Consider the following 9,164-nt stretch of genomic DNA (forward strand, 5'->3'; position numbering starts at 1 on the left):
TAAGCCAGAGGCTTAAAAAGTGTTCATATCCGCTTTTAACAAGCTGGTTATGTGAGATAAGCACAAGAACATTAATAAAAATAACTCAGCTTCAAGTCATGAATGTTTTACAAAAGTAGACCCTAAAAAAAATAAATTGTAAAGGCTAATTGTGATTTATACCATGTTACTTTTCCTATACTACCCATTATCAATCATCTCTATAAGATCCCATCTTTTATATGCCAGAGTCAGAAATGCAAATGCTGCCAGCTCATTCCTAATCAGGGACACACTGCACAGCACAGACAGCCCCCAGTTAGTCCTGGGACCACTAAACATACTGCAGAACAGGGTTTATTCTTTTCCAGTTCTGGATTTTTACTTTTTTATTATAATTATTTAAATAAAAAAATTTTAAGTCCTTCGCAAAGGTTTCAGAGCTGTCTCACACACTGTATTTCAGTATGGTCTACACCATCACTTTCTCCCCATCCTCGATGTCTCCTGAGTTCACAAAAACTGTATTTAGGCAGCAGCAACACAACCACTGGCACTGAAACTTTTATTACTTCAATTACAACAAAGCAGCTGGTGGTAATAATAACACTACTTAGCATTTATATGCTGCTTTATATCTTCAAAAGCCTGTATAAATATTTGTTAATTAAGCCTCACAAAACTCCTGAGAGTCAGATATGTTTTTTGTTTATAAGTAGGAAAACTGAGACAGAGACAAAACAGCTGTTTCCAAAATTGAGGTTTTTAGATTATTTTTAAAAGGAGTGGAGATGTCTGGACAATAACTTTCAGAGTTATAAAAGGACAGCTTAAAATACTTAAAGAACCCAGTGGGACATAAACTCTCATGATCTAAGCATCCACCTCCTCAAAAAAAAAAAAAAAATCATCAGTGTTGTCCCTGGGAAGACACAGGTCCCTGCTGCCAGCTGCCCTAAGCCACTTGTATGTCAACATTCAGCTTTCATATAAAAAGTGAGAAAAACTGTAAATTATAAGCAGAAAATAACTCATTCCACCACGTAACCAAGGAAGCTCTGAGAATATCTTCCAGTCATATTCAGTAAGACTGTTGAAGAGACTTTTTTGGATGTGTATTAGACACCTCACTCACATAGGGAAAACAAATGCCTACACACACTCTGACACCTCCCTGTAAGGTCTTGAGTTGTAGAACTGCGTGATGAGAGCTTGAAATTACTGCCTTGACAAAGTACACAGCATTGTGGGGAAGACATGACTTAACCCACAAAGATTTGACTATCCATGTAATTGCACATACCACATTTCCCACTGAGAACAGTGGATCTGAAATGCTTTACAGAAGACATTGGAATAAAGGATAGAAAAGGAGAGAAAGAATTGGGGTTTGAGTATGCAAAAGCTTTACTGCAAGAAGTGTCCATGAAGCTGCACTGTGTGCAATTAAAGAGTGATGCAAAACAAAAAAGGTAGGAAAAATAGGGGTCAAATAAAGAAATAGAAGAGAAAATAAAATAAACAACAGCAGACTAAAGTTACATCAAGACTCAACAGTAGGACGGACCAGAATACGGATGATGGGGGAGAAACACGGCTGAGGCAAGCAGAGAGGGAAGGAAAACCTGAAGAGTTCATCCAGGGGCCAGGCTGAGCAGGGAGAGGTGAGCCCAAGCTGAGGGCAAGGCTCTCAGGGCAGCAGCTCCAGGGAAGGGACACTGTGACTGCAGTGGAGAAGCCCTGCCTGTTTCTTGGCAGAGGCAGGACATTTGTCACCCAGGGGTGACTTACCTAAGAGACACCAAGGTACAAAGTCCAGATGCCTCACGCTGTCCTGCCCTCTCCGTGTGAGATAGCACCAAGAGGCTAATTACCAGTTAGGCCAGATTTGTTAGCCTTAATGAAGTTTGCTGCTAAAACAGAAACCGATCCCATCCTCTAGCTCCCAGCCCTCTGCCCTGGACAAGACTTTATCCCTGAACACAGGAAGGGAAGGAAACAGAAAGTTGAAACATTACACTAAGGGCTGCTTGAGCACAGGAAGAATTGCAAAGCAATAAATAATGCTGGAAGTGGAGCAGAGAATAAATAATTCCACTTTGGGAAAAGTGAGTCTGAGATGAGATTGAGAGGAAAGAAGAAAACACATGTATTTCATATGCAGCCTGTTCTGAATGTGAAACACAGATGTATATTTTTATCTCCAGCTGAAGGCAGCACAATGCGCTCATTGCCTTCTCAAGACATGTTGTGCAAAGCTGAAAATTACTTTAGAGGCACAAGTATAAATGGTTGATTTTTCCACGCCATTTTTAAATGGCACAGAAGATCATCAAGCTAAATTTTACTGCCACATGATAACACAGACTCCTCATGATGTAACTCAATTTCCTTGCATTATCCTTGCCAGATCATTGAGTTCTCCATGTGTATGAGTGCATAAGACAATGTACAAGATGAATGTCTCACTCCTTCTACAAAGGTCTCACATCCACATGCTCTGAGTAATAGAACAGCTCATTCAAAAATATTTTTATGATGTACACTGGGATTCTTACAGGCATTGGAATCTTAAGAGAATCCCAGCATTAACCAGATACCTAACACCCGGGAACACCAAGTGTGCTTCTAATCCCTTATGGAGTAGGGAACAAAAAGCTTTCTTCAGGCTAATTATTTCAAATTATATTTTACACTGGAAACAAAGAGATCTTTGTCTCAGGAAATAGAGAAGACTACACCTCAGACACGCTGTGGAAACCAATAAAAAGATCAGTGGCCTAGGAAGAAGGAAGAGAACATTAGAAGGAAGAGCAAAGTCCTCAGTTTTCATGAAAGGAGCATTCAGAGGGATGAATTTAGCCCTCTCAACCACCTCAGAATGAAAGAAAGTGCTCATTAACCAAAGTTCACATTTCAGGTGAAAGACAATTCACTAGGACCTTTACCGGAACAAAACAGAACAAGATCAAAGTCTACCTAAAGGCAAAACATTGACAAAATTGGGGTAATCTTGTATCTCACCACTTACCTGCAAGTGTTGAGGACCAAATGAACTTCTGTGAGCTCAGGTATTTCTCATGTTTTTTAGGACAAGTTTGATGCAGCTGTTTTGGGGAGGGGCTGTTAAAAACCATTTGCTAATGGGTGTGGGTTTATCTAATGGACAACAAGCAGGTGCTGCTGACACCTCATTTTCATCCACTTTTTGCACTTGAGGCAATTTCTGGAGGATGAGGGGGAGGAGAAGGGAGAAATGATGGGAGAAGCAGCAATCCTAGTGCCTGATTTTCTATTTGGTCAAGCCTTTAAAAACGCTTTTACACGCAGGAGCAGAAATGAAAGCAATAAATACAAATCCGCCAGGAGTCACGCCTTTATTTTCCAGTTACAAACACTGCTGAGCTACAGATAATAAGAGAAACTCTTGTAGTACATTTAGTCTGAAGCAGCTACAGCAAACTGCAGCCCCAAGAACCAGCTCTGGCAGTTTCACAATTAACTCAGCTGAATACAATTCCCCTGCACTCATGGAAAGCTTGTAAGGAATCAGGTGTTCCCTATCTTCAGGGGTAATCTATAAAATCCAGAAAAACCATGAACTGTAACATTTTGGATTATTAAAAGACAAATCCTCTCTTTCATGTAAAACCAATGCATTCTTGAAAAGAAAAAGAAAACAAAACCCAAAACAAAATAAAATCAATAATGAAACAAAACAACAAAAAAATCCAAGCAACCCACATTGTCTGTATGAAACCTTTTTTAAGTTACTGGACATCCAGAACACCTACTTTCACTCAACAGATGCCATTTTTAAAAACCTTAATTTCTACTAATTATTCTGTTGACCAAAAAACCCCAAATAACTACATTATCTGTATGAAACCTTTTTTTAAGTTACTGGACATCCAGAACACCTACTTTCACTCAACAGATGCCATTTTTAAAAACCTTAATTTCTACTAATTATTCTGTTGAAACACTCTAAGTTTTCATAGTATTCCAGGAGAATGGCTTAATCGTTTTTGTGTTTATACTGGTGTTTTACATTCTTTTTTCTCTCCTGTAGATTTACAGGGAAGCTAACAATTTCCGTGGTTGGTCAAAGTGACAACATGAGTGAGGCTTTGAGAACAAAGGCAAGTAGAATCCCCTGTCACACCACCAGAGTAATGAAGACGACTGTCATGCACCAGAAAACCACAAAACAGAAATTCCCACAGAAATGGACAACTTCATGGAAAATGCTGAATCTGCACCTTTGAGGCTAGAGACATTTGCTAACTTTGTCTGTTCATGATGCACAAGGTTGCTGGAGTCCATTCATCAAAAGACAAAGGTAATAAATGCAAAGAAAGTAATTTGTAATTTGCTATTTCCATGTCAGATCTTAACCCTGTGGAGATTCACAGCATGCCTAACTTTAATTACCGAGGCAGTGGCATGGAGAGGGAAGGGAAGAAAGGACTGGAAGCGTTCAACTGGTAGCAATTCAAGGCCCTGAGTTGGCTAATATTTTAAAATGTTACTAAAACTGACGTTACAATCAAAGACATGTGTTAGTGATTGCAGGCTCACGGCCACAGCTCAAAATGAAACAGATCTTAAAAAGATAATGCTAACAGCATTTCCATTTGTGATTAATTTTTTTTTTTTTTATCCCCCAGTGTCAATAACACAAAATTAGGAGGGAAAAAAAAAAAAAAGGAAAGAAGAAAAGAGTCCCTCCTCACAAAACAGATGTGGAGGTTGCTTCTTCCCACACCATCATGGTCCTTCCAAAAAGGCTGTGGTGCTCCCAGAGTCAATAGCTGTACAAGACACCTTGTCTTAACATTCCCTTTCAGTGACTGCAGAGCATTGTTTTGTAAACAGCTTTGCAAATGTTTTCCACACACACCCAAAAGAGCGTCACTGACTGAGGTGAAACTTTCAATGACTTTATGCCTAAATTCCTCTACGGGCGCAGCAGGGAGAAATGGTCACTCAGGACTGAGGTAACGGCTGAAGTTCATGGCAAAACAAAGTTCACCATCTAACTTGGAATTCAGGGTAGAAAACTGAAAATCCTAGGTATCCGAGTTAAATCAAAAGCTGTACAAAACAGAATGTCATTGTTTTGGATGAATAAATTGGCAAATGAATCAGAGTCCAGCTCTGGAGTTAACATAAAATGGCACCAGTTGCAGCCTCTCCCCAAAAGCAGGAATTCTAGTTTCTTCTGGTTTGAAGCATTTAGTAATGGAAAAACTAGAGAACTAGCACTAAATACAAGAAACTAGACTCTTATGTACCGAATTTTCACATTGAACAATATGCTTGGAATGGAGCTACAAGGGTCAGGCTGCACTGGAAGCAGCAACTCCAAGGTGTTAACCACCTTTTCTTTCTGGCCACCAGAGAGAGGAGACTGGAGGAGTCACAAAGGGCTTCCTTTTTCTGTCTGGCACAGCCAAAAACTGTCTTTGAAAAAAATCTTGTGCATTGAGCAGTCATTTCACTGTATGAGAAGAGATGCAGGAGTTGTAACCAGGAATGTAAGAGCAACAAGTGGTAGACACCAAAACTGAAGTTAACAAGTGCTTTATGGGTGCAATCTTTGTCGTGTGGACTTCAAGTCTTCTCTCATCTGCCCACAATAACTGAAGAGTTCTTATATATTTAATCTATTTTGACCCTTGGGTCTTCAATTATTTGACTTCAGATGTTAGATTTTAATAAGCTGTCACCCACAGGGGGAAAAAATGCAGTAGTTGATGTGACTGATTCACCATTTGCAGCTGGACTATGGACAGAAAAAAAAAAATCAACCCTATTTCAAGAATTTAGTCGTCACCAAGTGGAAAACTTCAGTACTTTTTTTTCCATCTGTGCATTTCACAGCAGAAGTAACTTCAGATTAATCTTGCCCTCTCCACTACTGCTGTATATAACTAGCACCTAATCATTACTGGGTGTTGCTGCTCCTGGGGCGTTACCTCCCTCCAAATAAATCTAATGGGACGTTTTGTCTGCTTTCAAAATCACAGAATCACTCAGAGGCCAGCATTCAGAGCTAGGAGAAGGCATAACTCAACACCACAGCCGGCTTTGCCTGCTTTCAAAATCACAGAATCAGAGGCCAGCATTCAGAGCTAGGAGAAGGCATAACTCAACACCACAGCCTCCACGAGTGCGTGACAGCACAAGCCAGCTGGACAACTCAAATCCAGAGCCACTTCCATTTCCTTCCCGGTAAAAGCAGGGAGAAGCCACAGCCTGCTCCCGTGGAGCCTTGAGCACAGGATCTCCTTACCTGGGAGCTAATAACGCCACACTCCCTGCAGACTGTGAATCAGGAGGAGATATGGGGCGTCTCCCTTACACCTGGGAAACTCCGCAAGCTCTTTGTAGTCCCACTGAGAGGGAATCACCAACTCACTGCAAGCCTGGCCCGGGAGAGGTTTCTCCTCCTCACAGGGCAGGGGTTGCAGCCTTTCCATGGGTATTCCAGGAAAAGGAGACCGGCCACACGATGCTGATTAAGTATTTCCAGTTGCTAACAACAAAAAAATGGTCATTTTTATGTTCTCCCATGCAAGCAACTTTTGTAGCTGACATATAGACATTGCACAATCACAAACGAGAAGGAAGACAGTCAATAGGAAGGGAGGAGGACGCATTTCTGATGATGGAGGAGAGGAGTAATTAAAATATGATCCACGCTGTGAAGGCATGCGAGATCCATCACTTGGTTAATATTTCAGCAGACACAATGCAGAGGAGCAATACTTTTACCTCAAGTAAACAAAGCAGACTCCACCAAAGGTCACACCACTCTGGAGGGTACGAGATTCACCAGGCAAGGCAAAGCACAATTTCTAAGTGGGAGGATTGCTTCTCAAACAACATCCTTAAGAAAAACCTGTTCCACCCTTTCCTCTATTGCCTGCTACCAGCTGGCTTGAAACTACGCTTTAGTGGAAGCTGCAACGTCTCGCCTTTCGTGGATACAATGCAGCCCTACTGAGGTCACGGTGGGGGGCAGGAACACCTTAAATTATTCCTCAAAATGCCACTAACCTGTTTCCAAGGTGTGCCCAGGTCATCGCACGCTGGCAATGCCTTAGGGAGTGCGTGTCATGGCGATGAGAGGGGCAGAAGGAGCAAAGACACCGGGGAAAGTTAACGAAAGGGCTGAACAGCGGGGGGACACGAAAGGCAGCAGGGGAGAGCACCAAACAGACGCGGGCATTCAACAGGATTATCCCACCCGAAAGCTGCTCTTTGCCCGCTACAGAGATGGAAAAACCAGCTGAACCACCGGGGTTAAAAATACCCCGGTAAGGACTGAAAGGCGAGTCACCTGGCAGAAGGTGAGGCAGGAGGAGGAGGAGGAGGGCACGGATGGTGCTTTCGGCGGGGATGCCCAGCCGCCCCCGGTGCGAGCCCGGCGGGCGAGGCGCGGGCAGGTGTGGCGGTACCGCAGCGGCAGGAGGAGAGCACACGCACACCTACACCGGCACACACACACACACCGAGGGCTGCGTGGGTGTGCAACCAGGCTGAGAAAAAGCTGCAGCAGCGACCACCGTCCCCGGGAGGGACTTCTCAGCCCGCTGTCCCACCGGGGCCGGGCCAGCGCCCCGCAATCCGCCGTGCGGAGGCTGCCCCACCGGCTTCGGGGTCGCGGAACAACCCGGGGGCTCGACGCCAAGGGAAATCCCATCCCATCCCACCCCGCTAGCCCCTTACCTTGCCCAGAGTCCTCCTCCCGGCCCCGGGGGGCGGCGGTGGCCGCGGGGCTGCGGGCGGGCGCGGGGGCTCCGCTCCGCTCCGCGCCGCCAACAAAGTGCGGGAGCGGGGCGGGCGCCGGTCAGCGGAGCAGCGGCGGCGAGCGGAGCCGAGCTCCCTCTGCCGGGCACCCGCCCCGCCCCGGCCCCAATCCCGGGCCCCAATCCCCGGCCCCAATTCCCAGCTCCAGCCCGCGGCCGGGGCGGGCCCGCGGAGCTCCCGCACGGTGCCCCGCGGAGCTGCTCCCGCTCCCTGCACGGCTCATGCCATGGAAAGGTGCTGAGAGCAGCGCCCCGGAGCCGGGCTGAAACGTGGGAGTGTAAAGTCATCGTAAAAAAAAAAAAAAAAAAAAAAAAAAAAAAAAAAAAAAAAAAAAAAAACCAAAAAAAAATACAAAGCCACACGCAAAACGTACCACGACTCCAAAGCAACAACCTTCCCCGAAGAAGCAGGAGTAGCTAAAGCACCTTTGGAAAGACTGGTCTAGGAGAACAAAAGTCTCCCGTCTCCGCTGGAAATGCCGGATGAAATCTCCCAGCTGTTTATGTTGTTTCCATTTGGCACCACATTCCTCCCCACTCTGACAACTTACACGTGGCTTTCGCTCGGCGCAGGGGAATGGTCCCTATCGGCTTGCAGGTAGCCAAAGTCCTCACGCTACACTGTTAGCACAGCCGGGATTGTTGTAATGAGCCACTTCCCTTCCTAGAACCCGGCTGTTCCTCGAGAATCTGTTTTCACTGATTTCTCTTTCAAATAAGTTTTTGCCTTATGTGACTCCAGAGAAAAGCTAGAAAGCGTAAATCTTTTGACAGCATCAGATATATGAAGAGAACCTCTATTCAGGGGTGGTGTATAGGAGAGCTGATCTGATTTTTGAGGTTCTGTTCCTGGTTTTTGATAGGATTCAATCGCCAATCCAGAAAGATTTACACACCTGCTTAATTTCGTTCCCGAGGCTCCTTCCAGGCTTCACCAAGATCCCTCAGGAAGATCCGAATCACATCTGGACCAAACAGCTAATTCCACTGAGACACGGTTACCAAAAGGAGCAACAGGTCCTTTCTGCTACAAAGTTTCTGCGATTCCAGGCCCTCTCCAAGAAACCTGCCGAAGAAAAGTATAAACTAAGGAAAGAGCAGCTGCTTGCTGAAATTTCCACTCAGCTCCAAGAAATGAGACTTGGCAGGTCCTTGCTTTTTATAACACTCCGTGACTCATTTGCAGAAGCAGGTGAAGTCAGAGCCATCACTGCCAGAGCCCTGCCCCTGACGGCTTCTCCAGGGAAGACACGGATTTTCCCGATTTTGAAGAAGAAGAAAAAAAAAAAAAAAAAAAAAAAAAAAGTGGACAGGGTGATATTGCTCAGCTACTGCTTGCAGCAGTCTGGTTGCTGAATCTCAAGTGGT

The 9,164-nt window shown here is 44.6% G+C and overlaps 1 protein-coding gene across 7 annotated transcripts in view; it reads right to left on the bottom strand.

The window, feature by feature from the left end:
* EPS8 (epidermal growth factor receptor pathway substrate 8) overlaps nt 1-8,916 on the bottom strand; it is a 126,170-nt gene extending 117,254 nt beyond the window's left edge. For 2 of the 7 annotated variants that reach the window (XM_041398677.1, XM_041398674.1), the window contains exon 1: nt 8,171-8,375. The gene's annotated coding sequence lies outside the window, so the exon portion shown is untranslated. Of the gene's footprint in view, nt 1-6,277; nt 6,408-6,759; nt 6,807-7,716; nt 7,835-8,170; nt 8,376-8,692 lie in introns of those variants that run through there. The other 5 variants (XM_041398671.1, XM_041398669.1, XM_041398670.1 and 2 more) reach the window with 5 other exon arrangements.
* Between the last annotated feature and the right edge of the window lie 248 nt (nt 8,917-9,164).

The sequence above is a fragment of the Onychostruthus taczanowskii genome, unplaced genomic scaffold (genome assembly GCF_017590055.1).
Source record: "Onychostruthus taczanowskii isolate IOZ18803 unplaced genomic scaffold, ASM1759005v1 scaffold15, whole genome shotgun sequence".
NCBI classification, from domain to species: domain Eukaryota; kingdom Metazoa; phylum Chordata; class Aves; order Passeriformes; family Passeridae; genus Onychostruthus; species Onychostruthus taczanowskii.